Source organism: Aythya ferina, assembly GCF_964211825.1.
Source record: "Aythya ferina genome assembly, chromosome: 1".
NCBI lineage: Eukaryota > Metazoa > Chordata > Aves > Anseriformes > Anatidae > Aythya > Aythya ferina.
Window position 1 is genome coordinate 121,566,789 of NC_140296.1, and position 18,707 is coordinate 121,585,495.

At 42.2% G+C, this 18,707-nt stretch overlaps 1 long non-coding RNA gene across 1 annotated transcript in view; it reads right to left on the reverse strand.

Annotated features, from left to right (window-relative positions):
* The window catches only part of LOC311437845, a 94,489-nt gene extending 76,510 nt beyond the window's left edge, over window positions 1-17,979 (reverse strand). The window contains exon 1 of the long non-coding RNA XR_014693751.1: window positions 17,728-17,979. This is a non-coding gene — a long non-coding RNA (uncharacterized lncRNA). The remainder of the gene's footprint in view (window positions 1-17,727) is intronic.
* Window positions 17,980-18,707: the final 728 nt, after the last annotated feature.

The window sequence follows — 18,707 nt, forward strand, 5'->3', positions numbered from 1 at the left end:
ACAGACCTCTTAAACCAACTTGGAGACTGTCAGCTCACACCCTGGCTCAGCATCATCAAGAAGGCAGATAGATATCTCCCTGCCAAAACTTTAGAATTACAAAACTAACAATTCACTGGAAAAATTCCAGCAGCCAAAAAAAGCCAGAAAATCTGGTCAGCCTGTTCTAATATCCATTTCTGTTATCAGTGTCGGTGATGCACATTTATGCTAAATATTTCTTTATCTCATATAGCGTAAGACTTGCTTTTTACATGAAAATCATTTGTGCTTTGGAAAATCCTGTAATGCGCTGATTTGCTTTGCTTTCTGTTGTATGCTCTCACTTTCTTGTTTGTTTTGTGCTTGTATCTCTTGCTTATGATCGCTCTGTATGCTGAAAATCCAGTACAAATATTTAGTAAACAATAAGCTGCTCTTTGCTGCTGTCAAGCAGAAAATTTGCCACTGCCTCACATAACATCTATTTTGGCTTTTATTTAATTTCAAAATAATGCATGAATTTATATCTGTAGACCAGATCTTTCCTTGCTTAAATCCTACAGTGCTGGGTGCTTTATGAAAGTTAATATAGATAGAATCAGCTGTAATCCATTTATGGCATGCTATCATCATTGATCAAATGATACATAAATTGTTCTTTTCATATGTAACAGAGTATACTCTTTTTTCACTACAATTTAGGAGCTTTAAGTTTTGGTGAATTTAAGGACCCCTAGACCATATTCTCTGACACTTTGAACAGACCTGAACTGGAGACCACAGAGGAAGAGCCATGACATGGGTGATACCCAATTAACTGGTATATTCCCTCTAAACTGTTGTTCTATCAGAGACTTAATAGGTAATATACAGAGATGCAGAATGGAGTCCTATAGCTCTCCTTTTGTAGGACTGATTTGTTATCCCAATCAATCTGTTATAGGTAATTCAACCTCACATTCTTAATTTTCTCTGCCACTTCAGTTACAGCCCAAATGCTTTTGAACACCAGTGTTGACATGTGCTTATCCTTGTGAAATCTCAAGTTATTTTTTTTTTTTTTTTAATAGGTAACCTAATTTTGACAAGTCATGTTCCTCAGGGGTCAGTATTGGGACCGGTGCTGTTTAACATCTTTGTTGGTGACACAGACACTGAGTGCACCTTCAGCAAGTTTGCCAATGACACCAAAATGTGTGGTGCGATCAACACGCTGGATGGAAGGGATGCAATACAGAGGGACCATGACAGGCCTGAGAGGTGGGCCTGTGCAAACCTCATGAAGTTCAACAAACCCAAGTGCAAGGTCCTGCACCTGGGCTGAGGCAATCCCAAACACAAATCCAGGCTGGGTGGAGAATGGATTGAGAGAAGCTCTGAGAAGGACCTCGGGGTGTTGATTGATGAGAAACAAATCATGAGCCAGCAACATGCGTTTGCAGCCCAGAAAGCCAACCATATCCTGGACTGCATTAACACAAGCATGGCCAGCAGGCCAAGGGAGGTGATTGTCCCGCTTTACTCTGTTTTCATGAGACCCCACACCTGGAGTGACATGTTCAGCTCTGGGCACCCCAGCACAAGAAGGACATGAACCTATTAGAGCAAGTCCATAGGAGGACCACAAGGATGATCAGAGGGCTGTAGCACCTCTGCTATGAAGACAGGCTGAGGGAATTGGGATTCTTCAGCCTGGCTCTGGGGAAACCTTATAGCAGCCTTTCAATACCTGAAGGGGGCCTGCAGAAAAGCTGGGGATGGATGCTTTGTCAAGGAATGTAGTGATGGGACAAGGGGTAATGGCTTTAAACTGAAGGAAGATAGATTTAGGTTAGATATTATGAAGAAATTCTGTGCTCAGAAGCCGGTGAGGCACTGGCACAGGCTGCCCAGAGAAGCTGTGGATGCCCCATCCCTGGAAAATTTCAAGGTCAGGCTGAATGAGGCTCTAGGCAACCTGGTCTGGTGGGAGGTGTCCCTGCCCATGGCAGGGGGACTGGAATTAGATTATCTTTAAGGTCCCTTCCAACCCAAATCATTCTCTGATTCTGAATATCCATCTACATAAAGGTGGCCACAATGACTTCACTGATTATGGTATCTAAATTCAAAAGGCAGATGTGAATCAAAAACTGCCTAGGATATACAGCTGTCAGACAGCCTCTGTCTACAGAAAAGGGAGAGAAATGGTCATCTTTGAAGACAAGTTTGGAGTAGAGGCATGCAACTCTTCCGAGGACAAAATCTTAAGCAAGACCTCAGTGTACCTGAAGAAATAGTCCATTTGTTGATCCATTCCCATAATTTTCCCTTAAACTTAGAACCCAAAATGAGGCACATCTGTTCTTTTTACACATTGCAGGAATTGGCTTGAATGGTAGCTATCATGTCACAGCCAGAAATTAGAGGTATCTAAAAGCAGAAGCCTTTGCTGTAAATGTTGATCTTGGTTGCAGACTTGTAAGAACACAACTCCCATTTTCTCTGAAAGGGGTGTTGAAGCAGTGGGTGATACAACAAAGCCTCAAAGACATAAGAATCACAGCTCCTCCTGCCTCCTTCTTGCTTCACAGCTGTTCATTGTAAAGAATTTAATCCTTTCCTGAGGTTTAAGGAAATGATCTCTAAGTGATGGGAGAGCCTTCCCCATTGAGCCTTTCCTAGGAAAATTACCAGTGTTTCTATACTTAGTTTGAATATAGAAGAGTTGTTGTGAAAATGTCTTTTTCTTCCTTCTTTGGATGACAGAAGCAGCATGGTTGTACCAGTTTGGACTGGAAGCAGAGGACATTGAGGCTACCCTGGGGGCCTGCAGGCAGAATAACTGTGAAGCTAGAGCTATAAATTTAATCGCTGTTCATTGATGTGGTGATGTTGGGTGTATTGATGTATTTTATTGCTAAGCAGTGCATTCTGCCTGTGTTTTTTTCCCCCCTTGAGCAGATTAACTGCAGATTCCAAAATACTGTCCAGCAGTGTCATGCATGTCATACTGTTTTCACTTTGCTTGCCTCCCACATAAAAGAACAGCTGTGAATGTCAGCTGAGGCTTATTCCTCTTGCACCATGGCCTATCATTTTTATAAAAATAAATAAATAAATGGCAATCATTCATTTTTTTCACGGATATAAACACTTTGGGTCAAACTCAAAGTGACTGAAATGATATTGCATTTTACCTCTGGTTGATAAGTAGTTGTAATTTACAGGCCAATAGAACTGGGTAGATAGAAAAGCAACTACCAAGTAGAATTAAGATAAAGAACCTCCCACTCTCACTTTGTCTTACACCTTTCACTGAGCTGCCTTTGCTCCTGCATCATTTATTTCCTGACTGTACGGTCTTGTAAGTTACACTAAGCTGCTGCCAGGTAACATACAGCATCATTTATATCACCTTTGAGCAGTGCCCAATTACACAGAGCAAGGCGATGGAATCACTGGTTCAATCCCAAATATACAAAGAAACTTTTTCAGTGAATGCACATACAACATTAAGTTTTTATACAAAGATGCAGAAATCACCAGCACAATTGCTGGGGATTATTGGTCTAGATGATTTTTTTTAAATGCTACCCACATATAGATTTTCCATAATAAAGGAAGATTGTTGTGGGAGAGGCTATAAATATCTAAGGGTATCTGTTATCCTTATTGTCTGCACAGAAGTCTTAGACTTCCAAGTGATCTCCAATTGATTGGATGTACCAGCTTGACACTGCATAGCGTTGTGCAGTTCTTACAACAGATCTCCAAAACAGAAGAGCTTGCATCAGCAAGATGCTTTGTTTTCCCGTCTAGAAAAAAATTGATCAGTATCAGTTTAGCATCTCTGCACGGCAATCTTCTGTACATCACAGAAGAGCCCTGAATGATCAGGCTACAGTAGGTTTGAATAGCAAGGATTTTCTAAATTGCATGGTATGTTCCTGTTACCCTTGTTTGGATTTCATCTCAGCTTGTATTTAAGTTGCTTTGGTAAAGTCATTTCTCATTTTTATCCATCCATTTCTACACCCCTAGCATGAAGGTAATATGGAACCTCATGAAGACTCATGAAGGCAAGCACCTCAGGACCACATCAGTACTGGGACTTGGAGTCATGCATGTAATTTCTGTATCACAGTTGCTATTGGATATTTATTTTTCAGAATTGCTTCTGAGGTTTTTTTGTTTGTTTGTTTAATATGATGAGCAATGGAAATATTATATATACCTGAAAAAACATGTTAACACTGGCAACTGTTAGCAAATGCTAAGACCTATTTGGTTTTATGAGTTCTGGAATAATACAATTACATTGTCTTGCATTAATGCCTGCTGCAATGGTTCCCCCTTCTTATTAGAGGCTAGAAATATAATAATTTGTGGAAAGCTCACTGAAAATAGAGTTCCCCGTTCACATTGGGGCCAACTACTAACTTTTCTTCCCTGAAAGCCTAGAGACCACAGATGCTTTTATTTACTATATCCTTTGCCTTAGCAGACCTCAGTGAAGGGACACATCTTCAGGACTTCCTCATAACACACAAGTGAGAGAATAACACTAAGGGATATTTCTAACATATGTATGTATAATGCCTGCCATTTACCAGATGAGTGGCTTTCAACTTGTGGTCTGCAGACCTTTAGGACCTTGGTCTATTTCTGTCTCTGATGTGCATGGCAAGAACCATGGGAGTTTTCTAAAAGTGTCTGTACATCCCTTGCAGAAGCACAGGGGACAGCAAATGGAAAAACAGATAAAGTTTGTACATAAAATTTTTGAAGACAAAAGCAACCACAATAAGACTGGAGAGGATAGATACCTACCTGAACACTAGCTACACATGACCCCAGGAGCTCCAGGTATTGCTATAAGCAAGGACTAAGGCCCCGTCAGCCTCCTCCTCCTTCCCCTTTCCTCCTGTAAATCCACAACTGATTAAAAACATTAATTAACTGTCAAACCCTCCCCCACACTCTGTCAATTAAATCTGTTTTATGTCCATTTTATCTATCTATCCAGATGCTTTAATTAGTCTCCATGATTGCAATTCATCAGCACTTCTAGGAGTAAAACACATCAGCTGTATTCTCCCTCTCCCTTTGTGCAATCTGCACAACACCTCACCTAATAGGGCTCCCAACTCATGTTTTGGGATCAACTACAACACAAGTATCAGTAACAATAAGTACAAAGGCGAGTCTTTCCATTGCCAACTAAAGAGTTAATATTGTGTCTTCATAACCCGCTGTACAATGATTTAGTGGTGCCATTTGTGTCTACTGATTCCCCACATGCAATGACTTAGTGCCACAGGGATGAGCACATTATCTCTTGTTTGTAAATTTTTAGCAGGTTTATAAATACAGCATGGCCTTACTGTGCAACCTCACGATCTCTCTGAACCCAGAAAAGTTTAAAATTAATAATAAATGATAAAACTTGGGGAAAAAATGAATCAGGCTTCATTAAATGATAAAATCCATCAGGAGCCGAGGGCAAGGACAGGGCCAGGGACTCAGTTAATTTGTGAGAGTAACATAATTTTGAATTATTGGAAAGATAACAGTGGAAACTTGTAACAGTTTTAGTTTGGAGGTCATCTCAAGGAGAGAAGGCCAAGTAGCTATCTGACCTTCTCCAAGAAAGAGAATATTTTGTCAGGACCACAAAATTCAATGACTATGATCTTGAGCTGTAAAGATTAAGAAATCAAACAGTTCTAATATCTGAGCTGCCACCATTCCCACTTCAACAAAGTCCTCCATACAAACCTTCCAGCTGGAAAAAACACAGGCAAGCAGCCCAGAAATTGCCTTTCTTCCCCCTATCTCTACCCCCCTCCCCATCACTTGTTCTAGGCTTTCCACAGAAAACTTCAACATTAAAATTCCAACTCCACAACCAAAGTTTAGACCATAAAGGCTATCCTGGTAACTCTGCCCCGTGCCTCCGTGACAATGCATTAAAGCAGTTTGCCACATACCTCCTACTTATCAGCCCTGTGCACTCAGAATCACATTAGTTCACTACATGTTAGCACAGGCTTCCTACATTAGATGTCTGAATTTTAGACAGTAATTTTTTAGACAATATTTGTAATGAAGCAACTTTACTTCTCCCCCCCCACCCCAAGTGCAAGCAACTACCACAAAGTTCAATACCATCAGTACATCTTGGATTATCTCTCGGATGCCCACTCTAGCTCAAAGACTCCAGTGCACTAGCCACTCTCTTCAGTAAGATCCCACAGCAAATGTGTACCCATTATAAAAAGTTGCCTCTTATTTCCTATGTATTTTTTAATTCAATACTCAGCTTTTGTTTTCTTATGACTTGGTCCCTTTGGAGGGGCTCACACCATTCCCAAGATAGTAGAATGATGTGAAAAAGAATAGGTGTAGCATAAAAAGAAATCAAAACATACTCATTTTGAGCTGCTAAGTGCGGTGGTAGCATAACAAATCCCCTCCTTCTTTAACCATGCTTGGTGTTCTTTGTCTCAGGGGGAGGAGGAGCTTTATATTCCAGAGCTGAAATCTTCAAAACAGTCTTGTCAGATCACCATTTTCTGACAGAACTGAACTTCATTGTGTCTGCATGAATACATTAACTGCATAAAGACTCGCTCAATATTATCAAAGCCCCTCTGAGTGTAAATACATTTCACAAAATACTTCAGATACCTTTAAAATATTGATGTTGCAACTAAACTAAAAACATCTTATGCCTATTTCATAAATCAAGCCAGTAAACCAACCAGGGCTTTTCATCCCAGGTTGTGACAAAATAAAATTTTGAAATGTCAAAAGTGCCTCCAGGACAGAATTTCTGTTGCCAGCTGTCATGATGGCCCTCAGTAGCTGCAGACCATACTACTCTCATCTCTCCAGGTCAGGAGCTTTTGATTACAGCTTCCTACCTGTTGCCTATTGCTCCCACTTTCATATTGGAAAGAACTCAAGATGACAATGTGTCAAAAAAGGTCTGTTATTCAGCAGGCAGACAAACCAACATTCTTCACCTTGGATGGTGCTCACACATCCTATGGGGGCTTCACCTGGGGGAGTAACAAATAACCAAATCCTGCCACTTATCCACTGCTGGAATTTCTAATGTCTGATCTCCTGACAAGCACATGAATAATCATTCCCTAACTATTCAGTTTAGGTATCAGTTTTGTCAAGAAATAATTACACATGTAGCTATGCCAACAGAAGTTGGTAACTTCTGGTGATGAGCAGCTGAGATCACTAACCCCTACCCAAGATCAACTGCTGCTTTGATTAAAATCTTCAGCTGCAGGTAAACTCCATATCAAGGTTTGGAGCTGCAATGAGTAGAGAAATGTAGGTATCACAGAATTATAGAACCATGAAGGTTGGAAAAAACCTCCAAGATCATCTGGTCCAGCCATCCCCCTACCACCAATATCACCCACTAAACCAGGCCAATAAGCATGTAGTTCCCCAGGTCCTTCTTATAACCCTCATTATAGATGGGCATCACATTAGCAAGCCTCCAGTCATCTGGGACCTCTCTGGATGACCATGACCACTGACAGATGAAGAAACGCAGCTTGGCAATCAGATCTGCCAGCTCCCTCAGGTGGATCCCATCTGGCCCCATGGACTTGTGACAGTCCAGGTGGAGCAGCAGGTCTGTTTCCACCTGACTTGTCTGTGGTTTCTTCTGCTCCTTTTTCCAGACATCCAGGTCAGGAAGCTGAGAACCCCAAATATAAGTAGACTGGCTTGTAAAGGCAGATGTAACAGTCATTGAGAACCTCAGCCTTTTCCTTATCCTCAGCTGTCATGTTAGCCCCCGCATCCAGTAAAGGATGGAGATTCTCCTTGGCCCTCCTCTTACCATTTATATATTTGTAAAAATATTTTTATCCTTAACCGTAGTGGCCAAGTTGAGCTCATGCTGGGCTTTGGCCTTTCTGATTTTGTCTCTGCATATGCTGGCAACTTCCTCATACTCTCCCCCAAGTTGCCTGTCCCTTCTTCCACTGAACATGAACTCTTCTCCTGGATACCCAGCAGACATTCCATGTTCAGCCACACCAATGATCTTCCCCTCCAGCTCATTTCACAGCACATGGGTGAAGCCTGCTCCTGCACTTTTCAGACTTCCTTCCCGAGGAGCACCCAAACTTCCTGGACCCCTCCGCCCTTCAGGAGGGACTCCCTGGGTCCTTGATGTCCTTGGGTCCTAAGGAACCCCCACACTGATCCCCTGCTCCACTACAGAACGCATCCGCCCCGGAGCCGATTGCCTCAGCAAGTACATGCAGTTTGCACTGTGTATTAAGCTCCTTACGTAAGCCAAGGCTTTCTGACAACCAAAAAAGTTGCATTTCAAAACCCACATCAAATACATCAAAAGAAATACATCAAAACACAGCTAAGTATGATCACCTTACAAACATACATCATGTCTGAGTATAACCCAGAGAGAGGGCTTTCACACTAATTCTGCTCCCCTGGAGACCCATGAAATACTTCTACAATTCCCTTAAAGATTAACTAAGAGTAAAACTCATATGTTAATTTACCATACAGGGGTCCTCAGTCTCAGGAAATTTTGCAGGGATTTGCAAATTAAAAAAAAAAAAAAAAGATTGAAAACCACTGTTCTCTATCAATTCCCCAAGAATCTATATGGTGCTGATTCTAAATACCTTCATATATTATTTGCATACTCTGCAGATGTTTGCATGCTGTGATTATGTAGAATAACATAATGCCCTGAATCTGTAAAACACTGGTCTTATTTATACACAATGCCATACTTGGTATTTTATGTTGATATTTTCTCCTAAGCCACCTTTATATATTGCATTGGTGGGAAACTATCAAAACAGCTTTGAAAACAGCAAACACTCAATCACAGGTCAATTTTTCTGCCAATTCACTTTTATGTTTATCTGGGGAGGGAATCTTGGCTTCAGTGGTGTCAGAGCGAATTTCCTCACTGACTTGAATGGTCCCAGAATTTCAGTCTGTGTTATAGTATTTTTATTGCATCTCAGGCAAAGTAATTTCTAGTCTTTCCTTTGGAAACTATTTAATAGCTCAATGAACTTCACCATAAGGGTTTTCTCATTCTGATTTCTTTCCATCACTGCTAGCTCTGCCCAACACACATAACTAATTCCTTCTCCACTTGGTGTTTACACACTTCAAATATTCATAGAGGGCTACATTTCTCCACACTCCCATCACTGCCAGACACATTAACTTTCATTTTTGCCAAGTTGAATCTTCATTTGTTTTTGTACCAAGTCTCTAATCTCTCTAGGTATCTTTGTATTATTACTATTTAATTTCTGTTAAGTACTGACAGTATGCCAGGTGCCTTCGGTTTGCCAGATGCTGCACAGAAGAGAGAGGCACAGTTCTTCTCCTGTGGAGCAAACAGTCTAAAATACAAAGCAAAGATGGGACAAAGTGTCCTTGCAGCTCAGAGCATATGGCTACATTTAGAAGATGGGTGCAGTTGTGAAACTAGATTGAGGGATGAAAATAGGTAGGTCCCTTCTACAGTCCTGGTAGGAAAAATGGGTTTCCTGTCAGCATCAGAAGGAAGGGTAGTGTTAATTTTGTGCTTTTCAGGGAAAAAAGGTGGCCCAAGGGTGAGAGGATGAAGTCAGGGAGCATGGAAAGATGTGGTACAGAACCAAAAGCAGTGCAGGAGCCAAGACAGTGCCTGTCTTACTAGATAAAGATGCTCCAACAAAGCGAGTGGTAGCATGCATGAGGAAAGTACCCTAGGGTCCCCTCTGCACAAGTGAAGGCACCACCTCTAGAGGCAAAAAGACAATGAAGTGGTAATTGAGGGGACAGCCAGCCTGAAAACACACAGGGAAGGAAATGACAAACTAAAAGAGATCAGCCTGAGAGGATCAGGGGAGACTGGAGAAGTAAATGCAGTCCAGAGCTGCCAACCGAGGATAGCAGCTTTACTGTCCTGCCTTGCACCCCAGCTGTAGTTGTCTTGATAGCATTAATGCATGAGAAATGGATGTGCAGTTAAGTCCTCTTTCTAGCTATAGACAGGCCCCTTTAGAGCAGTAAAGCTTTTTTTCTCCCCAATGCATAGATCTATCATCTGACCAAGAACTGCTCCTTCCCATATGCCTCCAATTTCAGAAAAAAGAGGTTTCACAGAAGGATTCCCACCAAGGCTGTTAACATTAGAAAAGATATATCTTGGCTCTTTATTCCTGATACAGGAAAGCACACTGAAGGAAACTGGAAGCTTCCCCATGGAGAACAGTCTAGATGCTGTCCCAACTTGCTTTCCACAGTCTGAAGGAATGGCTGAAGAAAAAACAGTACTTAGGGGAATGCATTTCCCCTAAATGAAGCCGAATTCTGGCAATGGCTCCTAGAAGTACCAGAGATCTGTTCTGTTATTAGGAAGGTCTGCATTGCTTTCAACAGACAAATACACATGCAAGTAGTATGTGCTCATTACTACTCTCAGCACTTCTCATGTGTGCTTCATAGGCAAGCTGTTCCTATTCCCTGAGTTTTTACCTCAAAACAACATTAAAGCTTTCTCCACCTTTTGTGAGGAGATCTGGAAAGCTGACAGTGCTCCTTGTATATTCTCCACATTTACACCTTCTCCAGATAGTGAAACTTCCCACTAGTGCTCCAGGCTCCTCAGTTCTGTGATTATCACGTAAATCCCCAATTTTCCTCCTAGTTCCTGGTGGCAGAGAGCACTGAGCATCACAATATTTGATCCACCCTCTCCCTTCTGCTCCCAGTTCACCCTAAAATGGGTGAGACAGTCCCAAAGCAGGTCCCACCAAAATAGACATGAAACATATGTGCAAGTCTTTAGGAAGCTTCTGAGCCCCTAAAAGCTACCTTCAAGCATCTTCACACACTGCATACAGAAGTTGTGGCCCTTAAGGAAATAGAATACATATCATACTGCACAGATATAGAACAGTTGAGACTGGAGTCTGTAGCAGAAGCATCTCTGACTGTCAAAGCCAGAAAAAAAAAAAAAAAAAAAAAGGCTTCTGATTTTATTTCTCTCAGAAATAGCACTTTGCAAAGAGCATCCCCTCCTTTCAAACATAACTATTTCTTCCCTCCCAGAAACCTACAGGCAAGGAGATAAACTGTTTGTAAATAGCAGTTTCACACCAATTAGCTCCTACTCTGCAAACAGCATTGCAGACTCAATGTGCTGTTTCTAAGGGCTTGTTATTTTAGAGTACTACATATCTATTTCTATATAATTGATCTGTTCTACTTTAAAAAGACCATCAGGAAGATGTGGGCAATTTATTGAAGAAGTAAGAGGAGGAGGGGCTATAGGAGTTAACCTCAGATCACCCATGCTTACACTACAGCATTTGCAGTCCCAGTTCTTGGAATGAGCTCAGAGGCTGCACTTTTCTTCCCTGCCTCCCCAGCACCCCATTTTCCCCTGGAAGGAAAGGCAGGCATAGCAGTAAAAGTCAGGAGACCCAACCTCACAGCTGTGAGGGGGGTTAAGATAGGCACAGAGAATACTCTGCCCCACAGCAGGGACACTGCCACTTAAACACAGGCTTCTAGTGCTGGAAATCAGAGTTCAAGAGAAACAGCCTAAAGCCATGACCTTGTGTTTATACCCTAAATTAAGCACCATCTGCATATAGCAACCTGGCTCACCTGACCAAGATGAAAAGGCAGGCAAATATAGTGGAGCAGCTCAAAGAAATGCCAAGATTTGTGGCCTCAAATCCTTCAGTGCTCTGAATATAGAATACTATGGCAGAAGCAGAACAGGCATGCTGCAGAATGGCAAATTTTATCATCTTTTGTTACCCAGATACAAACAAGAGCAACTGAGGATATTTTGATCTTCCACAGAGCACAGGGCACAACCTGAGCCAACAGTTCCTGCATCACACCCATAAATTCTGGCTCATGCCATGCAGCCCACACTGAAGTCTGCCAAGGCCAGACTGGAGACTTGTGCTGGTGAATTCCCTCACCTTGCAACTGAGCTCTTCCAGCAACTAATTATTCATCTGTATCTAATTTCCACTCCAAGTTTGCCTAGCTTCCACCTTCCATTTCTCATAGTTCTCTTCACACCTTTTATTGCAAGATTAAAGAGCTGCCTTTAACCAGATGTTCTTCCCTTGTCAGCTTTATTCCATAATCAAGACCCTTCACTTTGATAAGCTAAATATACATGCAGTGCCTTCTCTGCACAGGAGAGCATACCTGTCCCTGCATCTGATAGTGGACCTTGCCATTTTCAGTTTTTGACCTCTGGACCCCAGAACTGAAACAAGACCTGGAATGAGCACCCCAAAATACACTCAACTTGCTCTGTTTTATAGAGGGCAGTGCAGCAAGGAGCAACACACCAGTTTAGGCTCCACGAGGCCAGCTAGGAAACCATATGCTTGCATCACACTTGAGAACGAAACAAAAGACCGAAAAACTGATAACTTTATTTCTCCAAAGAATGTGGGAAATATCACATATCTGGGATCACGTTGAGGACCACACAAAGCTGGCTTACAATCAGAATCCAGACAGGGTCAGCTGTTTGAAGGGTTCTGCATCAGTTCTCCCACTGTAACTCAACACCTCACAAGGGGACCACCATGGGCATCTTGCATCAAGGTCAAAATTTCCACATCTGGCTGTCCACTGAGATGAAACCCCTCTCAAAACAGAAGACAGGGCAGATCTTCCACCTGCCTCCCAAAAAGATGTCCCTGATAGTGTTCCAACAACGTTCAGTCCATTAATAACCGAGACACCAGAACTGTTTACCTAGTCAGTCCAGCACATGACACATCCCCCAGTCAATCCCCTAGTCTTTTTTTTTTATATACCTGGTTTCACAGGGTTAACATATCTTGTTTACTAATGCATACACATTGCTCCACAGAATTAACCTAATCCTGCTATTAGTTAACATGCCACCTGTGTTACGTACAAACTTCACAAGCAGTGACTTTTATCATCTCTTCCCCACAGACACATCTGTTTTGTTGTTGTAACCAATGAACTTTTTCATTTCTTTGTAGGGGATGGGGAAAAGGTCTGCTAGCTTTAGCATAAAACAGCAGCTTGATGAACAGACCTTACAGGAAGGTATTAAAAGCACATAAGGGTGACAGGAACAAAAACAGACCTGTCAGTGAAGGGAGAAGTTGAAAGAAGAGATCACCAAGGACAGATCAAGGGGAGAAGCTGTAAAAGCAAACTCAATTGGAAACATAAGCAGGAGCCATGAGATGTAGGGCCCTGAGAACAGAGGCCAATTTTGATGCACAGCACAATGAAGAGGCACTGAAGTGACTTAAGGAGGCAACTGTATAATTAAGAGATCTCTAGGCACCTTCTCAAAGATGTCATAACTGGTAGTCAGGGTGAGATAACAGAACAGCAAAGCAATACTGCAGGGGCCATCAGCTTGTTGCTTTTCCCTTATGCCAGTATCCAGAGCTTTTATATTGTGCTGGAAAGGTTCAAAAGAAAGGAAACACGGGAAGAAACATGATCTTCCCTCCCCACACAGCCCCCACTCCCTTTTAAAGTTATTCTGTTACAGCATCGTGGTGAAAAGTTCTGTGGAAGGAAGTCAGGGGTCCACACAGAAAATGCAGAGGAAAGACACCCATTGGATAGGAACAATTTAAATATTTGATGGCTAATATATTAAATGTTAATTGAATACTACAATGATTTTCTCCCCTGGACAGCACACAATTAACATTTAATTTGTTATAAAATATTTAAAGTTATGAAATATCCGAGGGCAACAGAAATGTCTCTTCTATGAAATTGTCTTGGGACAATGCGTTAAGGGGACAAAAGGTCAGGTTAGCAATTCATACTCCTCCAGTGATCTGTACAAGAGACTTGGGAAAAGGTTTTAGGATTGGCACAAGGTTCAAGGACACAGTCAGGGCACATGAGGGCATGCACAGACGTCTGACCATCCAGCCCAGACAAAGTGGGATCAGAAGTCCTCATGGCTACAAAGCCGTGAGCTTGAGAAATACTGTGGCAGCTATCCATTCCTCAGAGAAAAGCAAATGCTGTGCATTTAGACCAAGCATTTATCTTAATGCTATTATTTGTTTCTGAGATGCCAGTGAGGGGCTGAAGCCCTAACTACTCCACGCTCATTTGCTCTAAGGCATATTGACAAGAACAGCATTCAGATGATAGAGCTACTGCTTTGTCTGTGCTTGACAATTCACTAAGCACAAAGGATGGTAAATCAGCTTGGGATGTTAATATTAAGCCAGTTGTTTATGACCTGAACATGAATTTATCTGGTTTGTTGTAGCATTCAGAATTGAAAATCCTAGCATTTCAGCAGCTTACCTTACTCCAGTGTCTTGTTTAATGGGAGGGGTAGGAACCCTTTGCTAATACTTAAACATGGAAAGGGACCTATTAATTAGTCCAACAGTGAATCCTTCAGCAAACCTAGGAAAGCACAGCTTCAACAGTCCTGATATTTTTTACATATATTCTTGAAGCAAAGAGCAGAAAAACACTACAGAGTTTCACTGTGCATTGTTCAGAAGACAAAGGGGATTCATATGCAAGCAACCAAACCTCTTTCACAGGCACCCTTAAAGTTACTTCTATTGCTAAGAAATCCTGAATATCCCCGGCTGTACAGAAAGTTCACCTACTCAGCTCCATTTTTCTCAGCCTTACCCTACCAGTGCTTTAAAGGGAAAACACGCTTTAAGTTCAGTTCCTTTATGTGGTTTCTCTTCACTTCTTGACTTCCCTGGGCTCAGACCTTTCATTTACTGTTTTCTAAAAACATGCTAAACAAACTCTAAGCTTTAGGCTTATAATGGATTATTTCTACCCAGAAGACATCCCACTTCCAGAGGCTTCTCTTACTCGTTGCTTAGTAAGGTTTGACTAATACTGTGGGAAGACAGACAATTCATGACTACATTGAAAAAGGTTCTGGGGGGAAAAAAAACAAACTTGCATCAAGGATTCCTCTGTACCATGCTGATAGTCTCAGGCCCTGGCTATAAGCTAGAAGGGAAGCTTTCTGCTTGGTGGAAGTCTTTTTTTTCACTGTGCAGCACAGAAAAGAGGGTTAGAGTATATGGAGAATGCAATGGTGCCTGTACACTCAGGAGACTGTGGTACTCAAAGGATGAAATATTGCACATCTGAGAGCATGGTCATGATTGCTGCAAGAGATGAGCCTGGCAGCGTGCTTAGAAACACTGATAGAGGCTACATATACGAACAACTGCAGGAAGCAGAAAAGAGGTCCTCAAAAAACTAGGATTTGTCAAAATCAGTGCTGACTCGCTGATTCAGAGACTTGTAATTTCACACACTTGAGAGCTTAGCATGTTGGGATCCAGCATTTTCATTCTGACCTGTTAGGGAAAAAAGATTTCCCCCCCCCCCCAGTTTATCCTCTTGCTCTGTGAGTCTAGTAGTGTGGAAGGTCTTGGAGGACTTTTACTCATATATCCAACATTTTAGATATGTTCAAGCAGATTACAGCAAGAGACATTAAATATTTTGTAAGGAACACTTCTGCAGAATGACTGTCCCTTACTGCCAGTGTTGTAAGACTACCAAACACCTTTTCAGTCATGAGAAGACCAGGAACAGTAACATAGGAGTACTACAGACAAAACTGGTATGCTTTTTCAGAGCTGGGCAGAACAACATGAGAATACTTCAGCAAGAAGGAAGGTGGTGCAGCACACGAGTGATGAGCATGAGAAGATACAGGTGGAGAGAATCTAGGATAAGCTAGCAATGTTTTTTGCTTACTTGATTTATCAGACATATCTGATCATATGTTGGGCTTCTTTATTCTACTATGTCAGATTGCCCCTTCTTGTTTCTCTGCTCTTCCCCAAAATAGATTTGCCCAAGCACGGCCTGTTCTCCTAGCATGGTGGCTGCTGCTTGTGCCACTAGCCTGTCCAGTGGATCCAGCCTTGTGGCAAGTTCCCGTAACACTGTAGTACATCAGTGTCATACCTAATTACCATTCTCAGAGGAGTGAGCCCATTAACGAGCTGCACTGAAACTAGATCTGCATACTAATTAGGGAGCTGCCTTGGAGGATATTAATTAGGGGTGACACTTTCAGGGCAAGTTCTACTTTCCTTCTTCATATCCCATTTGAGACATGGCTGGGAAATGTGAGTACAATACAAATAGAGGCAAGCTGGGGTGTTATGCAGAACCTGTTAGAGCCTCAGAAGAGGACAATAGAAAAAAAATACAGTAATATTCCTTTTAGAACCCACTATTGTCTGAAGGAAAATTCTAGAAAGAACCTAAACATTTTCTTCTAGCATTCCTCCTAACCTAGGAAAACTACATTATAAGGAAAGTTGTTCTTCTATCCCTACAGAGGGAATTTCTCCTGCTCTTTTCATTTACATTCTCCTTGGCCTTTTGCAGTCTTAATAAATGTTTGGGGCATATGCAATGAGATCAAGCACTCAGTTCCCTTGTCCTGGGTCTGACACTGACTACATACTTGTTCCTTGAGTTCTCACTTCTGTTTATCATCTTTAGTCTTTAGTACAGCACCTTCCTCACACAGCCCTGAGCATGGCCTGGTTTCACAGCCTTGGCCCCATTTCCATTTCCTGCTGCACCACCCTGCACCTACAGGAACCTTGGACAGCCAGCAAAAGAGCAAGTTTGCACATAACAGCCAAACCTGGAAGCTGGTTTTACAGCACTTCACAGATTGCTGAATTTTATTGTTAAGACTGGAGGTGGGAAAATAAGCAGCAGGAGTGAGAGAACACCACAGCAAGACAGGCCCTGTTTAGAAATGTGTGACACTCACCTCTTCAGTGCACAGCTTCATATATTGTGTTTGTGCACAATTCAAGCAGCTGTCAACGCATCAGTATACAAATACTTTCATCTGCCACTAAATTGCTGCCACCTCACTCTCCATGTTCTGAATGCATCCCCTGTTGTTACTTTCTGGGTATCTCACAAAATGAGCAAAGAAGCAGAACAACTACTAGACCAGATCACATCTACAGGCCATGAGGTGCGTGATCCTGACTCCAACTGTGAGCAACATGAAATGCTGCAGAGGAAAGCATGCAATTATGCAATTAACAACCTGCCAATAGTTCCCTCCTCAATGCCATCAGTCAGCTGATAACCTCAAGCATGAAGGTTTGTAGACTTTATGCATTAACTTGCTTGATATAATTGTAGATGCTCTTGCTGGTTGTTCCAATATCCCTTCTATTTCTGAATTCTTCTGAGTTTTTGACCTCTAAGTTATTAGATAGCAATGAGCTCCACAGGTTAGTGACACTGTAAAATGTACATTTTCCCTCCCCCCAGGAACCATATGCATACCTTCAACTTCACCATTTTTCATCTATAACACAGATTTCTCTACACACTTTAATGCTCACATATATGCTTCATTGCAGCTTCTTTAGGAGCCCAAATTCTAGCTGCTCATTTGTAAGACAGACTTGTTTAAGATACTGGTGTCAGAGAGAGCAGAAACAAGTGAATAAAGCAAAGAACACTTCTTTCCCACATGTAAAAAACTAGGAATCTGTCTGTCATTTCCTATTAGTGATCACTAGCTCTGAATCCTTTGATTTCCACAACTGAAGCAAAAATGCACAGACAAATTTTTGGGTCAGCAGCTGCTGAAGAAAACAACCAAACACTGCTTAGTCTTCTGAACCCTTTTCCCTCCAAGATGAAGTCACTTACCAATACCAGAGGGAAGCAAGACCACAGCTGCTCCATGAAGGAGGACAATCTGGGAGCTGAAAGTACCCAAAGCATAGTATCTCTAGCTAGATCACAGTCCAATGGTACCCAAACAGAGCCAGGTTGGTAGTAGGAGCAGGTTCTGTTGGCAGTCCAGTGAGACGAATCACATCCTAAGACAGAGGAAGACCATCCAACAACTTGGAGCAGAGAGACGTGGAGATGAAGCTACCTACAACATAACTCAAACCAGAAGCAACTGCCCACCCTGGAACCTAAAAGCAGCTCCTGGACCAATGGCAGAGAGTTCATTGGCCAAGGGCCCAGGTGAGGCTTGTTAGGGTAATTAAGCCATGCAGGTGCAATTGGGGTCTTGATACAGGAGTCTGTGAGTAATAGGAAGTCACATCTGTGTGTAAACCTCAGTGACACAAAGTAGGCCTTTCACTTGCTGTGCTAAGGTTCTGTGAGACATCTGCAGGTCAAGCAAGTTGTTCTGATTTTATAAATTCCTGTAAATCTCAGTGGATTAAAGTGAGTTGGGGTCACAGTTGGGCAGTGGGGAAGGTTAGCTGCCTTGACTATCTTGCACTGGTTCGACTACCTTAGGCCTTAGAGTCCTGCCCTGGGACTAGCTTCTGTGCTGCAAGCATAACCTCAGGCACAGCAGAAGCACACTTTCCACCCCACGTGGGACCACACGAGTCCACATATACATCAAACATCATACATTGCTGCCATGCACAGCCTCCAAAAGAGTCCCATAGGCTGACTACAAAGGTGATACAATGCCTGAAGCATGGCAGGGTGCAAAGCGTTTGTTCTTCTTTGCTCAGATCTCCTTCACCGAGAATTAGGTGTGGCCTGTGAGTGGCAGCCCTTCCTGTTGCCTTTGTCCCGTGGGTACAGGGAAGTGATGTGTTCAAAAGAGCATTGCCGGGCTCTATTCCCAGAATCATCTGTATGCTAGGGATGATTTC